The sequence below is a fragment of the Lygodium microphyllum genome, chromosome 10 (genome assembly GCF_053477565.2).
Source record: "Lygodium microphyllum isolate KBCC chromosome 10, Lygodium_microphyllum_v1.1.10, whole genome shotgun sequence".
Taxonomy (NCBI): domain Eukaryota; kingdom Viridiplantae; phylum Streptophyta; class Polypodiopsida; order Schizaeales; family Lygodiaceae; genus Lygodium; species Lygodium microphyllum.
The window spans coordinates 6,704,758-6,720,343 of NC_141144.1; positions in this window are offsets into that span (position 1 = coordinate 6,704,758).

Here is a 15,586-nt window from a genome sequence, read left to right on the forward strand (position 1 = left end):
AGACCACAAAAGAAGCCCAAGCCTTATAAACGAAGGCACCGATGGAGAGCTAGCAAAACACCATGATGGATATCCAAAGCCTCGCTACATGCTCAAGGGTATTACACAGGTAACCGATGGATTTGGGTACCAAAACCCCCTGCTAAACCACCTCTATCAGCTGATGGCTAGATTGCATCAATAGCAAAGAAGCACAGGAGAAAATCTAAGAGAAAATCCAAGTCTCGAGGCAAGAAACCAAACATGAGTATTAGAAAGGAAGAGTCTAGCATGCTTAATAAGCAGATGTCATATGTAACCATTGAGCGTGCACAAAGACCACTAGTGCTCAAGGAGCTTTTGACTTTCCAAGAGGATCATGAGCACCACAGGCACAACACTACTCATGAGAAGGTTGATTGCTCAACAAAGCAAATGGCACAATCGTCTAACAGCTGTGAACAAATCTTTCAGCTAGTGCCAAGTCCACCTAAGAGTCTCGGATCTCCTACACCCTCTTTCCCTAAACGAACATAGGAAGCACAACAACATCTGTCAAGTGCAGTTGCTCAATCCCAACCTCTATCCCCATCCATCTAAGCTTCCAGATGTCCAAGATGTGGGACATGACACCACCCGTAGCTCTCGGCCCAAGGATATGCTTGTGCAACCTAATGTGACTAGATCAACTGATGCTCAATCTACACAAGTGAATGCTCAAAGGACAACAGAAGACACGGCCGCTTCCAATCAGCCTAAGGACTTGACACCGCAATCCACCAATAGTAGCCAATCAACCGAACTAGCTACTACTACTTCCAATCAGGGATCACAACAGTCACGGCCCTTGGCCGTGACAATTCCCCTTGCAGAATGTGTCCTTAGCCATTCACCTGTGGAGGAGGTGTCGCAATCAACATCCTTGACAACTCCAGCACTTCCAAAGCACCTAAAGCCTAGGCTTGAAGAGCTAAACAGAGGGGAATTAGCTGAAGAGCCAAACTCTCCAAAAAGAGAGGTAGTTGTACCCTCACAACCTAGCAGGGCTGTTCAGCAGGCCGCAGCTATGTCCCATGAGGACACACTAGAGAAAGAGAATGTTGAGGCCCAACCAAGCACATCAGCGAGACTGACCTAGTTCAAGGTCCCAAGTCTTCCAGGGATACACCTCGATTGCCTAAGAAAGAGAAGAGAAAACAACGAAAACAACAATAGTAGTTGCAAGCAGTTGTAGACCCCAAGAAGATTGAGATCAAGAGGGCCGAAGAGTTAAGGAATAAAGCATCGAGTCCACCCATGAATGAACACTGCCATATCTCCTAGCAATGATGACACCTCAAACACATCCACGTGCTCTGAAAAATCAAAGCAACCATTACCATCAATGGTTGCTTGCAACACTCAATCCATCGACATTAGAACTCGCATTGACTAATCAAGAGTGGATACAGCACTATCACAACAAGGTGACAAGACTATACCGGTCACATCCAAGCAGAACCATGACACAATAGTAGTAAGGCCTTAGGAGAAACATGGAAACCCTAAGAGCATAAGAAATTCTAGCGTTGACCAATCTTGCTCATCTAGGCTTGAGCCCCCAGCTATGCTAAAGCCTAGGGAAAATCCTAGAACCTTGCATGAGATAGCAACCGAACAAGCCCTCGTTGAACATAGAAGTGTCACAGAATGCTTAACTGAGTTGGATGCTAAACTCAAAGTATTCGCACGTGTCTACGTCCTTGCAAACATGGGTGCATTCCCCAAGAAGCAGCTTGGGAAATACTTGCCATTTTTCCTATCCTGGGAAGAGCAAGAACATCTTGACGAGCACTATGACAGGCTCCTACATGAACGCATGCGACTCATCTCTGACATAAGGAAGCCGACGAACTATGCTTAACTGTGACATTCAATGATGTGCTCTGCCAACCAAATATCTTAGAGATAGAGCAACTAAAGCGACAATCAGAGAGTCGAAGTCAATTTGAAAAATGTTGGTTTGAAAATCGTGTTACAATGGCCAAACTAGGAGCCCAGATTATGACAGTCTCAGAGGAGCAATTGGCCAAATGGCGGTCTCAAAAGAGACCCAACCTATGTGGCGCCAACTTCCTTTCGAGTGCTGACTGCCATTCGGGGTATGAACTTAGCTGAAACTAGCTGAGAGAACTCTCTGGCTAATAAGGTTCTCACTGAGAAGGAGTTACATGTTGCTAGTAGACTCGGACAAGGTACCATGCTACTCGATGTTGCAAAATATCTAATGTTATTGAGTAAGCTGCCATGAGTACTAGATGCGTGTGCCACACTCCAGTACAATCCTGAGTTCTACAATTGGTTTTTATCCTCATGAAGTGACATGGATTTGTAAATATGTACATAAATAAACAATGAGTTTTGGGACCCTGTATAGATAATATCAACACACACAAGCAATGATAGTCAAGCGCAGGGAGAAGAGTTGGGTTTGACAGGCTGAGCTCCTCAGGTCCTCCTCTTACCACACGTCGAGAAGTCGTGTGACCATTCCCACCTCCAGGTGGAGGGCATGCAACCCTCATTACCGCTATAGAAAGCCCTGACCAACATCTCTGATAGCGTAGATGGGGTGATGTCCCCTTCTATACACCTTTCCCCTTTCCAGTTTATCCTTCCGAGGACAAGCCCTGCTCCACTCCATGACAACCAGTCCATGCAACTTAGCATAAGCCAAGATCTGTTATAGCTGGAATATGCCCCACAATCAAAGCAGGATGAATATAATCACGGGAGCCGTCCCTCTACAACAAACACTGCATGCCTCACCTCACCACACTCCTCCTCATATGTGCTTGATAATCCACTGTTTAATCCCTTTCATGCAAATAATTCTATCATGCCTCAAGCCTAACCTTGGTTCACATTTTGCAAATTTCCCCACAATAGCCTTCGTGGAGCACACAATGCAGCTGGCATGCAAGGAAGCTCTCCTTCGTAGAAGGGAGCATAAGGCACAAGTGCCTCCACCAAAGTGTATGTGCCTACCCTTAAGAGGTACACACCAAAAAGAGACCCTAAGCGACATCGCCTTGGACGCAGGCCAAAAACTTCCCAGGCCAGGAAAACAAAGGCTCAAGGCAATGCCCAGGGGGTGGCAACCCCAGCCATGCAAGCCCTCACCAGACGCTCGGGCACCAGGTGCTCGAAAGAGGAGAAGGCAGCTAGAAACAAGAGGAAATTTGATGAATTATTTAATAGCATTCTTGAAATAACTGTAGCCAGGGACTACACCATACTACGGGTCTCGGGCTGATATCTTCCCTGCTTGACCTGATGGGAGTCCCACGCACCGACACAGTCCTGGTCGCTCGACCACCCAGATTCACCCCGCCTCATATAAATAGAATAGGCCCTATGTTGTATAAGCTACTTGCCAAATGTCATCTTGCCATAACTTTTTGTCCTTAAGTGGTTAAAGGGGAAGGCTCCCCAACTGTACAAACCTCCCTTACCTACTATTAATATATGTCACGTCTTTAACAAGCGCCGAGGATATGCATCGCAGTCCGCTCCATAGGATTTTGATAAATTTTTGTGTTGCATCTATTCATTATAATCGATGCATGTGACTTGCATATACTCTCATGAAGTGTTAAGTGGATGCAGGACGACATAGGTCTTTGTAAGAAAGTATTCAATGCCCAAGTCATCGCAAGACCACCAACCTCACAGAGAGCCATGACAAAGCCACACCGCCAAAAGTGAAAATCACCCTTGTCGATCGCCCACATCACATGGCCCAAAGCATGATCAGTGACCACTTTCTCTTCTGGGTCAAACTCTACACCTAGAACTCACGATAGTTGTTACCTCAATTGTACCAACATCGCACGTTACAAAGAGGTTTTGCAAAACCTCCAGTGTATCTCCCCATCTCAACACTTGTTCCTCTAGCAACAAGGTTGGGACACAATCATTGCTATAATATCCAGTTTCACAGCCTTTGAATCTCGACATTTCCTGATCCAATTGAAAGGCTCTAGCCTCAACGTATTACAATGGTTGTCCTCATGTTATTCTCTATAATTTTTTTTAAAAAAGTGTGGGAAAGAAAAGGAATGAAGAAAGAAGAAAAAGAAAAAGAAAAAAGAAAAGAAAAGAAAAAAGTACTCACAATCACAGCACAACACCTAGGGGTCCTCAAATTAGGTATGCCCAGTGACCTTGGTCGGCTGGCTTCGTCCCTAGTCCCCTAGCCCTCTACACATCCCCCACAATTGTTCAAGGCACATTAAGGGCAAGACATATCTAGGGAGCTTGTCTCGCCTATGGTTAGACATGTCACCCTAACCCATTTGCACGATTCCTTTTTGCACTTTACCTTAATACCCTTGCAATCAATCGTGGTAAGTAACGCACGAACAGCCATGGAAAGTACACCATACTCGTCAAGCAATACAAGTAGCTACCAGCTACCACTGAAAGTTTAGTGTCAATGTGGTCAATTATGCTACATCGTGCTGTCACAACGCAAAGGATGTCTCATACACCTTCATGTGTACTTCTCCTCAACATGGACAACTTTGCTTCATCCACACATTGTTATGAGGAACCAAATCTGCAGTCTTCTAACTACATAATATCTAAGTATGCATGAGCACTCACATCATATCTGCACCAAAATATATACACAATTTGGGTCCTCAAGTGCAGGACAATACTCAGCTTTCTTAGAGTTCAACATGTCTCCCAAACTAATCAAACTATGTCTTGTACACGATAAGAAGACTAGCACTACCCCCAGGGAGAGACCACGTATGAGAGGTTTTCAATTGCAGGTATTGAAGACTCCAACGAAAGTGTCATTTGCTCTTCATTAACACTCAACTCTGAATTCTTATCCTTTATCATCTTGCAAGCCCGCCAACAATCGTCATGTGCAGAATTCCCAAAAACCAATACATGTGCCAACCCAACGCAATTTCCAACAACGAATAGCCCTACCCCCAACTCCAACCACCCTACCACTAGCCACCCATGCCAACAATGTGGCCCCAACAACCTTCATCTGTCCACCACTAGAAATTCTCAAAGGCAACCATAGATGTCCTTGCCACCCACGTCTTTGGTGCATACTAAAGCCTGCTACCTATGACTCTGAGTGCCATGGGACTGGCACTCGTCTAGGAGGGGGGTAATATTAATCCTCAGACAAACAAGGTGGAAAATCCAAAAAATCTAAAGCAAAAGACAAAGGCCAAGGCAAAAGTGAAACGGAAGAGGAAGGCGCGCCAAGGAAAATATGAAAACACAAGAAGTGCATAAAAGTCCTAAATAAAGGAAAAATGTGCACAAGAAAAAGTACAAGTCAATACTTTTGTAGAAAAGCGTAAGGTGCACCATGATTTATTTTAAGAGTGCCGGGCTCTCACCTGTGCAATTTGTAAATGTAGACAGGCGGTGGAAAGGAAGCTAGGAAGATAGGAGGACAATGGGGAAAAGGGCCTAGGCCGGCCATGTAAAAAAGGGGATAAGGGAATGACCGCCCAAAATATTTTTAGGGTTTTGTATATAAAGTTAAAAAGTGAATGAGAAACTCATTCTTGTGTGTGGCCAAAAGTGGCTCTCTTCTTCTTCTTCCTTTTCTTCTTGCTTGCTTGAGCTTGTGCTTGAGAGAAGGAGTATGAGAGTGTGAGAGAGTGAGTGTGTGAGGGTGAGGAACCAGGGATGAGAAGCTCTCCATCTTCTCCTCTCTTCTTCTCTTCTCTTCTCTTCTCTTCTCTTGCTCACGGCAATAGAGCTTGGAGCATGGAGCTTAAGGATGGAGCTTGCTTAAATCTTGAACTTGGATCGTGGAGCTACCGGAGTGTGTGGGAGAGAAGGTAACCCGATCGGCATGGAGATAAGCTCACTACACCCATAGATATGGATGGCGTGTTGGCTATGTGAGAGGTAGCCATTAGTGCTCGGCTTGGAATGCTTGAAGCAATAAGCGGTCCGTGGGTCTTGGCAGTTGAGCGAGAGCTCCCACACTTGTCTTGATTTGCTTGCTCCCTTTCAAGGCAGTGGGAAGAGATATATCCAAGGTGATCGCAAGTCCAAATCACAAGTCCAACATGTGATTGGCTCTTGGATCTGCCTTCCTAAGCCTCTATCTCTTCCTTTACCTAATGCCATCACCGGTACTAGTCGATAGTCCATAAGGATTGCATTGCCCTCTTTGTCAAACAAGACATAAGGGTGCACATAAGGCTCTTCGTCGTTCAGCTCCTCCACATAGTGGACTAGAGCATCACTTGGTGGATGGGTCACATAGGGTCCAGGTGGTCTAGGTATGCCCGTGGGGTTTATCTCCATCATAGGAATGACTGGCTTGGCATCATTGGGTGTCAAGAGAGCCAATGGGACTCCCCTTCCGAAGAAGTTTAGCAGCCTATTCGCTAGGTATGGTGGGTTATATGGTTGTGAGTATGGGAGTCTCCTTGGCAGTTTGCAATGCATGGCATCGTGGCCAAACCTAGCACAATTGGCACAAGGTTGGGATGGGTGTCAAGAGAGCCAATGGGACTCCCCTTCCGAAGAAGTTTAGCAGCCTATTCGCTAGGTATGGTGGGTTATATGGTTGTGAGTATGGGAGTCTCCTTGGCAGTTTGCAATGCATGGCATCGTGGCCAAACCTAGCACAATTGGCACAAGGTTGGGAACGAGGGTCCTGACACTCATCTGGCAAGTGGTTTTTGCCACAATACATGCATTGGATGTGAGGGTGTGTTGGTCATCTCATTATCTATTGTAATCTAGCTAGCTCCATCTTCATCTCCGCTAGCTCCTAGCTTGAGTCAGTGCCCTTGCCTTTGTCCTAAGTACTTGGGCCTGATCTTTCACTTGTCATCAAAGCTCTCTCAGAATTCCTAGAGGTAGTTTCCTCTCGATTTGAGATCTTGGAGTTTCTCTCCTTGAGTTGGTCATCCACTCTAATGGCCTCTTCAAAGACCCTCATCAACGTGTCTTGTTGTAAGCTCAAGTGGCTAGCCAAGGCCTTGTAGAGCTCTTCACTTCGTATTCCATTAATGAATATTGTGGACATCGCTCTCGTGGTTGGTTGCTTGTCAATTGGGATTCTCTTAAAGAGACTCCTCACGTGGGTCACATAATCCTGGATATCTTCCTTATCCCTGTGCTTGACATTCATTAGCCGCACTAGTAGGTTGTCTGAGTACGTAGCCTCCGAGAATCTACTCCATGAAGATGTAAGGGTCATTGCCTACTTTGCGACCATAGGGATTTTAGACTGGCTCTTGGAGCCCTGAGTAACCCCTAATCTTGCAAGCAACGAGGCTGCCATTGTAGTGGCACTTCGCTTGTTGGCGGAAGTGTTGTTTAATAGTCGCTTTATGAGAAGCTCACTCAGCATAAGATCTCCTTCTAGTACTCTTTCCCTCTCGGCATCAGGGCCTATCCTATTCCTATTTGGTAGCACTAGCACCCGCTGAATTTCACGCACTTCCGTGTTCCATTGCAAGCTCCTAGCTTGTTGCTCCTAATTGCAGGTCACTAGGCTTCACAAGGCCTCCCATGCTCGTCTCCTCTCCTCTCTTAGGTTTGCTATGACATCCTCAGAAGTCCTACCATGGTGGTCCGTTTGGGCTTGTAGATCGTAATTGGCGACCAATTGTTGGATTTCTATCGGGAGACCGCCTAGGTCGAGCTCCTCATCCCGTCCGTGGTTAGTGCTTGTCTCTATCATGCTCCACCAAGTTGTTGATGAGATTGATTAGGTCAAGTAGATCCACTTTTCTGATGGAGTCTATCCTTGTTGCGCCTAGCTTCTCTGTTGCATTTTCAGTTGGGTCCTAAGCTTGGGGTTTCAATCACCCAGCTATGTCTTAGGGTCTTCTCCTATTGGTGGGTTCCTTCAGGTTATTGCGTCTGAGTGAGCTCCTTGTTAATTACATGAAATTGTCAATTTACAATCACTATGTGTGTGTGTGTGTGTGTGTGTACTCTTTTTCTTACACTGTGTATAATCAGGCTTCAGCTTTTATTAAGTGTACTTCAAGTGCTAAAAAATATTATGAGTGTGAAGACAAGATGACTATTCAGCTTCCATACTCCCGCTTGTGTTCGTGGCCTAATGGTTCCTGGCCTTTCTTGTTGCTGCTTGCTAGGATCTCCGCCGTGTCGTTCAATTTGTTCAGGGTCAATTTGGGGTTTGTCAGTCAGTCTACGATTCTAAGTGTGTTGAATTTACTACTAAGTGCATCAACCAGCCTAAAGTATGTTCGATTGTCAAAATCGAATAGGTGGTGTCCGATTATCAAAATCTGACAGAGTGTGTGCGATTCGATGGCGTGGTTGGTTGAGCTTGGCTGGGTAGTGAGTCCGATTCTCACTTGTTTGATTCTCAAAATTGGACAAGATAGGGTGGTCTGAGTGATGACGTGGTAGGGTCTAATTTTAATAGTTTGAATTTCAAAATTGGACAAGGCCTTTGGTTTGAGTGTCCGATTCCTTCGATGGCCGAAACACGCGTTCGACTACAATTTGACAAAAATCTCCACGCTCAAGCTACGATCTCTTACAAGACCTTCCAAAAATCAAATATGAGTATATTGAATCTCATAGAAAAATCTGGCACGCTCTGATGTAAGCTCATGGCCTACAAGCTCTCTCTCTCTCTCTCTCTCTCTCTCTCTCTCTCTCTCTCTCTCTCTCTCTCTCTCTCTCTCTCTCTCTCTCTCTCTCTCTCTCTCTCTCTCTCTCTCTCTCTCTCTCTCTCTCTCTCTCTCTCTCTCTCTCTCTCTCTCTCTCCCACAAAGCTAAGATTGCAAATGAGGCTTTCCCTTGCCTCCCAAGGTCACAACCTTAATCTTCTTGATCACTCCCCTTCCAACACATCTAAGCACTCATTTTTTCAAAAATTTCCCTGTTTATGTCCTATTTGGGCCTATTTTGCAACAAGAAACCCTAAGCTTTCCACTCCGATTTCTCGATCCTAACCCACTCTAAACGAAACAAAAATCAAAAGCAAAGTACTCAAATGATTTCTCCCACTCAACTAATCATCAAAAACCAAAAATACTTACTTGTATGATGGATTAAAAGCCCAAAATCTCTTATCTAACCCAAGCTCTGATTTGGGGATGAAACCCTTACTTTGATGCTCGATTTGAGGTGCGCAAGTGCTCAAGCTTGAATCCGTTAGTCTAGGAAATGGAACCAAAATGTAGAGGCGAGCTCATGCTCAACCGCCAAGACCCACGGATAGCTTATTGTTTCAAGCATTTCAAGTGAGCACCTATAGCTATCTCTCACCTAGTCGAAGCACCTTCGATCTACTAGGTGTAGTGAGCTTACCTTGATGCCCAAATGAGTTTCTTCCTCTCTCGAGCACTCTAGTACCTCCACGATTTGTGATGCAAGCTCAAGCATCCTCAAGCGTCTTCCTCCAAGCTCCATCCTCCATAGCCATGCGTGAGACAAGAGAAGAGAAGAGAAGAGAAGAAGAAGAGAGGAGATGATGGAGGGCTTCACCTCCAAGGTCCCTCACCCTCACACACATACTCCCTCACTCACTCACACTCCCTCCTTCAAGTACTCACAAGCAAGCAAGAGAAGAGAAAGAAAGAAGAAGAAGAGTCCACTTTTGCCACACACCCAAGAATGAGCTCTTCATTCACTTTTCAACTTTATATAAAAAACCCTAAATCCCTTTTGGGTAGTCATCCCCTTATCCCCTTTTTTACATGACTGGCCATTGTGGCAAGGTCCTTTTTCCATTTCCTTCTATGTGCTTTCTATTTGCATTCTTTCTTACCTATGCATACCTACCTTTTACAATTTGCATAGGAGGGAGCCTGGGACTCTTTTACAACAATTTTAGGGTCCCCTTATGTTTAAATTATGTGGGCATATTCTATCTCTTCAATTTCAATTGTACATAAAGATTGGATTCATGACATCCAAGAAGAATATTTACTTGATGAGCAAGAATCAAAGATGATGAAGGAATTTCAACAAGATAAAGGAGAAGAGTATCCCAATTTCAATTGGCACAATGGTCTTTTATGATATCATGGTAGAGTCTACTTGACACCACAATCCTCTTTCAAAGACCGTATTTTGTATGATATGCATTCTTCACCTTTAGTGAGTCATCATGGGCTGTTCAAAAAATTTAAAAACATCCATAAGAGCCTCTATTGGAAGGGCATTTGGCAGGATGTCAAGGATTATGTGATACAATGTCTTCCGTATCAACAAAATAAAGACTCATCTCTTCTACCGGGCAGCTTACTTCAGTCACTCCCTATTCCTCAAGGCAAGTGTACTGATATCTCTATGGATTTTATTGTGGGATTGCCTACAACTAAGCATGGGTGGAATAGCATTTATGTGGTAGTTGATCGGTTGACTAAATCATCCCAACTAAGGCCCAATTTATAGCAAAGCAAGTGGCTCAATAATTCATGGAATGTATTTTCAAGCTTCATGGTATGCCAATGAAGATTGTGTCCAATCGTGGCAATAAGTTTATGGGCAGCTTTTGGACGAGTTTATTCTCTTCAATGGGGACTCTTTTGACTCCTAGTACTGCATATCACCCACAAATGGACGGGTAAACCGAAAGAGTCAACAAATGGCTAGAAGTTTATTTTAGGCACTTTTGCCATGAGACACAAAATGCATGGGACCAATGGCTCCATCTTGCGGAGTTTTGTTACAACAATACTTACCATGTGAGCATTGGAATGTCTCCTTTTGAAGCTTTATATGGCTACAAAGTACAAGTACCCTCCGCATTGTTTCATGAAGATGTAAATCCACAAGCCCGTGAGGAGTTGGTAACGATGGAGGCTCTTATAAAGCAATGCAAGGGCAACATTCATAAAGCTCAAGAGACAATGAAGATCTATGCGGATGAGAAAAGAAGACATGTGGATTTTAAGGAAGATGAATGGGTATTTTTGAAGGTTCCCAAGTTATGTCATGCTTCTCTTAAAGGAGGACACAACAAACTTGCTCATAGGTTTTATGGTCCTTACCGAATTGTCAAGCAAGTTGGGGATATTGCTTAACAACTAGAATTACCTTCAAACACAAGAATCCATAATGTATTTCATGTGTCTCAGCTAAAAAAGTATGTGGGTCCTAAAATTCAAGTTCTTGAAGAACTACCTCCCGTGGATGATGATGGTTTGATCATCTATGAGCCTGAGAAGATTATTGGCAAGCGGGAGAAGGTTCTAAGGAATTGTATTCTTGTGGAATACCTTGTCAAATGGAAGGGTTTGCCTATTGAAGAGTTTTCATGGAAACAAGCATCATATTTGAATTTCCATGGCTTAAGCAAGAGGACAAGTCATAAACAGGGTAGTAAACAGTTTGCTATATTAAATTTCTATGAGAAATTAAATTGTCTTATCGGCATCAAAATTTGATTTTGAAGGCCTGACTATATACTACATGTTGTCCTCTAGATTTCTATATCTCGTACATGGAAATCGGCCACTTCTAGCTCAAGATATGGCCAATTTTGTACTACATCCTATTTTGGATAGTTTACAGCAGTCTGTTCCATTTATATGGTCCTTCTTCATCAACTTCTTTGATCTTCATCAACATGGATCTTTATTACAACATGATTCCAAATTATTCAAGCTATCTTTGTAATCATCTTTGTAATTTATTCCCAATTCAGCTTTGAGGACAAAGCTCTTTTAGGTTGGGATGGCTTGTAATAAAGCATAAGTCACCTTAGTCTAGAGTAGGCTAGGGTTAAGTATAAAAGATGGAGATGTAACATGTGAGGGATATTTTTTACCATTTTCAAGCAATACATGCTTTGAGCTTCCTTCCTCCCACCAACTAAGAGGGTGCATGCTCTTAGCCACCAAGATATGGGGTGCATGCCATGTCCCACCTTGACATGAGGTGAGTATTCATGTTGCAACATTCATCTATGATTCTCAGCCTTCCATGGCAATACTATTTCATGCCTAGTTACCTTGGCTATGGCTTCCTTGCAAACATGGTGTATTTCTTGTATTTCTTTGCAAGTATGGTGTATTTCATGAATTTCCAGTTATTTAGTTTGCTATGAGAACTAGCTATTTTACATACATGCCTTAGACCCTCTTATGAGCGGAGATCAATTCTAACCTTGGCTGCGAACTTCACTGAGAACACGAGGCATGACTTGGTTACTTGCCTTAGACGCTTAGATGCCACCTTTTGGTCGCCTGCTAAAAGTTATGACTGCTCGGACTTAGACCTTTTGGAAGAGGCAACATAGGTACATATGCTACCTTGCTCATGGGAAGAATCCAAATTTGTATATGTTAAGGCTGCGAAGGAACTGAGGAGTTAATCGCTATCGAGATTTCCTATGAGCAAGCATAGAAACGACGCCTCATCACATCGTATGACAAGTGCACTGCCTATGCCACCGAGCAAGAAATCGAAGAGTTGAAGCAACTTACTGACAATGCCTCTTCTTTCTTGAGGAAATGGTACACTCTCTAACTTCAATGGGAGTTTGAGGGCTGTTAAATCATGACTAATGCTAAACAGAGATGTACTATCAAAACCTCAAAGTATGACCCCACTTATGTAGCTCCAACCTCTTACAGGGTTTTGACAACAATTCGTAACAGCCCCTAGAAGAGCACCTCCTGACCCATCTTTCTTTAGATCATATTCTAACTGAGAAGGAGTTACACACTGCTAGCCAAATTGACTCGGGTGACTTGGTGATGGATATCCTTACCTACATCACTCATGTAGGCATTATCCTTATCCACATGGACCACTATGCTAAAATGGAATATAATCCAAACTTCTATGCTTGGCTCATGCGGAAGTGAAGCACCATACACAAGCGATGAATGCCCTTAACCCTTTAACCTCTGATCCTAGGAAGGATCCTTCTCATTCTCAAGGGGGAGGGGGTAAGGTGAAATCAAAATGTCAAATCAAATAAGTAATGTGAATAAAATGCGCAATGAAAACTAAAAAGACTCAGTCAATGCCCAAAATAGATGAAAAATTAATTTGTAAATTGAGAAAAAATGTCATGAAATCTTGAAATGAAGGGATTTCTTGAAGGAAAAGTCTACCAATGTGCTTAAGCATCTCAAGTCAGCAAGCATGAAGTCTTTCCTTCTGTGAGTAATTCTTTTGAAAGGCTTCATGATAGGCAACCATAATGACAGGCCAAGAAAAGACTGGTAGATTGCCTTTCTCGAAAGAGGAACATGTGAAATATGGCCTCTCGATGGAGACAAGGGCTTTCAATCTGTTTAAATTGTGGCATATCTTCAACCTAAAGGATGCAGCCATCGAAGAATGGGCTGTGAGGCAGATTATTGAGCAGTGCAATCTGCAAAATTACATGGAAGCAGTGGGCCAAAGGGTGGATTACATTCATTGCGCGAAGTTTTTACGAACTTTTCACAGGAATCGCGGCACCGTGACCGTGTGAGAGGGAGAAGAAACTCGTCAAGTGCAGATTGAATTGACCCCAAAGTTGGTAAAAAGGGTAGTGTGCCTTGCAAACAAAGTGGAGAGAAAGCCGAAGAGAGATATATATGCCATGCTAGGGATGGACAAGGTGAAGGTCCACACCAATGATGGCATCAACTTGGTGGATATTCTGGATCTTGAAATCCAAATCCAAGCCAAGATGGTGCATGCATTGTTCTCTAGTCAAAGGTATAACACAATCATGAGCCGCATTAATGTCCCCTTGTTAGAGAGTATTGCAGCACGGCCATTGGATGAGGTGAACCTTAACGGTTTTGTGAGAAATACCATCGAGACCTCAACAAAGGCTTTGGCAACAGGAGGAAAGCCCATGGAAGTAGAGTCCCCTGCCACCAAGGCTAAAAGGAAAGCTTCATCTTCAAAGGCCTCAACCATTGGATTCAGTGGGGTCCTTACTGCCATCATCAAAGAAGCCTTGGGGCAAGGGCAAGGAGGAAGAGAAGGAGTTGATAAGACACCAAGCAAGTTTCCACCTCACCAAAAACAAGAGGCACAATCCAGTGAAAGGACGATGAGTGAGGATGAAGAGGATAGGGAATAGGAAGAGCAGTCTAGCCGTGGAGAGGCTAAGAAGATGATGAAGAAAATTCCACAAGAAAAGCAAGAAGAGGAGAGGAGGACAAGAGAAAAAATGGACTTACAAAAGGCTTACAGGGATTCCAAAAAGGTCGAGGAGGAAATAAAGAGAAAGCAGGAGGAGGAGGAGGAGGAGTTAAGAAGAAAGGAGGAGGAAGACATAGCCCTTGCAACACGCGGATCCATTGAGTAGTAGTCATAGGACCAAGCCGGAGCCCATGAGTCTGCTTAGAGATGAAGGGTTGAGCTCAAGTGCCCACATGTTGGAACTCGTACCACCTGCAGTGCAAGAAGGCAAGGGCAAGGCCCCAATCATCCCCATTCCTACTTGCCCACCTAGTACTACCACCACCATATCAACACCTAGTTCTACAACCCAGGTGGACACCAACAACCTAATAGCCTGGGTCCAATACTTTGTGAATAAGGAAATGAGCCAAGGAGTAGGAGAAGGGACCCCTCTAGTAGGAACCTAAAGATCAACAACAACAAACACGGAGTCTAGACAAGACCCAAAGAAGTAAAAGGTGGCAACCTCTACAACCTCCATCCCCGCAACAGAGATGCCACCTGTGGAGTATGATGAATATGTCAGGGAGATTCTCTCTCAGCTAGAGAAAGCCAAGGAAGAGAAAAAAATTACATTGGAAGAGCCAAAAGCAAAAAATGAGCCCATGGCTGCATTTCAATTGAATAAAACATGTCAAGTAGCCATGGCCCAAAGGGAGATTAGTGAGCTTAAAGAATAGCTACAAGCTAAAGACAAAGTAGAACCTAAATGGTGAGCAAGATTGGATGAAGAAACCGAAGTCATAGTGCACCTGCGAAGACACAATGAACAGATCGTAGGGCTTTATAAGGACTTGCAAGTGGAAATGGAGAAGATCACTAAAGCCACAGAGGAACTAGAGGCAGTAAGGGAGGAAAGAGCATGTAGATATGAAAAAAAAGTGGAGAAATTAACACAAGAGACAGCCTTAGTGCAGGAAGAGCAGCAGAGAATGAAAAGAGAAATGGAAGATCACGAATATAGGCTGACAGTGCTAGCTCAAAGGCATGGGAAAAAAAAAGCATTCAGGAGATGACAAAAAGGGCAGAAAAATGGGTAGTGCATAATGAAAGACAAGTCAAAGCCTTGGCATGCCATCTAGCTCAGGTTGAAAAAGATAAGGTACTAGCTAAAAGCAGAGCACCCAAGTGGGCTTCAAAACCTAGCAACGTGCCTTTCTCAATGCACTACTCAATGTCACCCAGACGGAGGAAAGGGTGGCCATTGAAACCATCAAGAAAAAGTTGTAGTGCAGGGCCTTGAGAGCAAGCCGACAAATGCCACCGCAACAACTGTGGGAGTCATCTTGACCTTGGAAGAGCAACGGAGATACCTACTATTGGCAGGTTTGACCCCACAAGAAATAGATGTAATTGGATTCACGGAATGAGTCCAATAGGAAACCCAGCAAGGATATGAGGCTAGCCCAAGCTTCGAGATGGGGCCCCATGAAGA